The sequence below is a fragment of the Arachis ipaensis genome, chromosome B04 (genome assembly GCF_000816755.2).
Source record: "Arachis ipaensis cultivar K30076 chromosome B04, Araip1.1, whole genome shotgun sequence".
NCBI classification, from domain to species: Eukaryota; Viridiplantae; Streptophyta; class Magnoliopsida; order Fabales; family Fabaceae; genus Arachis; species Arachis ipaensis.
This window is the reverse complement of record NC_029788.2, coordinates 6,255,780-6,257,392: the sequence shown is the minus strand read 5'-3', so window position 1 is coordinate 6,257,392 and position 1,613 is coordinate 6,255,780.

The window sequence follows — 1,613 nt, the reverse complement described above, 5'->3', positions numbered from 1 at the left end:
TATTTCAGGTAGCATTCGAATGGATTTGATGGAGTTTCTATAGAAAAAGAGAAGAAAGCGAATGATGCTGTTAACCCTGATCTCCCTGCACTCTAACATAAATAACTCAAGCTACAGAGGTCCAATTGACGTGATTCCAGTGGCGTTGGAAAGCTAACTTTTAGAGCTTTCCAATGATGTATAATAGTCCATACTTCTTTTCCAGCAATTCGGCAAGGGTGGCGCCTAACTTGGGATTCTCCAAGTTAGGCGTCGAGACAAACTTAATCCATCAACTGCACGCTGCATAGGTGGACAAAGGGGAAGCTTCAAGTGCCTACTGCCAAGGTGGCGCCTAACTTGAGGTTTCTCAAGTTAGGCACCAGGTACAACAAGCTCATTCACTTGGGTTCGGCCACCTCCAAGTTAGGCACCAACAATAAGAAGCAAAGTGGTCCCCTTTCATCCATCAATACCTACACGAGACATTAAGTGATTTTGATTAAACTTTTATTTCATTTAAAAATAGGAAAAGATATTATTTGGTTTTAGGAAATATATTTTACATTAATTAGGATTAGATATAAAAGGGAAAAGAATCAGCCCTTCGAGCTTCTCTTCTCTCACACCTCATTCCGCACTTTATAGTTTTTTCAGGATCCTTGTTTTCTCTCTAAACAATAAGCAACTAAACCTCCAATGTTAAGGTTAGGAGCTTTGTTCATTCTATGGATTAATACTATTACTGTTCTATTTTAATTCATGTATTGATTTCAATTTCAAGAATTATTTTTGTTCTTTATCTTATAAATTTTGGTGGAATGGAAGTATGACGCTTGTTCTAATTAAGTTCTTGTAAAACTTGGAAAAGCTCTTTGCTTGAACAACAGTTTGAAAACAATTTCTCCTAAATTTCTAATTATCTGGACTTCTCCTAAATTTCTAATTATCTGGACTTAACAGGATACGTGACATATAATCCTCTTATATTTGGATAATTAGGATTTCTGTAGCATATAAACTAGAATTGAACTTAACCCTCGCTCTAATTGGAATCAAGTGACCAAGGAATTGGCGGTTGATAAAGGCTAGAGGAGACTAAAAAGGTCTAAGGAATTAGGGTTTAGTCACGTATAGTTTGTCATGAATTGAATCTTGCATGATTAAAATAGTTGGTAAGAAAAGTTAATTTGGAAAATAAATATCTTTGAAACCTTATCTGTTTTCTCCATATATTTCACATCAATTTACTGCTTGCTTTCTAATTCCCTGAATTTACTGTTTAATGCAATTGAACTCTCAATATTCTTTTCTGTTTGTCTAACTAAGTAAACCACTTAACCATTGTTTCTTAATCCATCAATTCTCGTGGTATCGACCCTCATTCACTTGAGGTACTACTTGGTACGACCCGGTGCACTTACCAGTTAGTTTGTGGTTATAAAATTCGCACCAACTACCACACGAAATGACCTAATTTTGAGGGAAAAGATTTATTTGTCCAATTTTTAAAATTATCTTTCCACTTATATGTCACGTGTGCACTCTTAACGCCAAGTCATTAGAATGGGAGTCATGTTAAACTTTTTCGTTGGATCTGATCGAAATATTTGTATGAAGAGACTAATTCATCT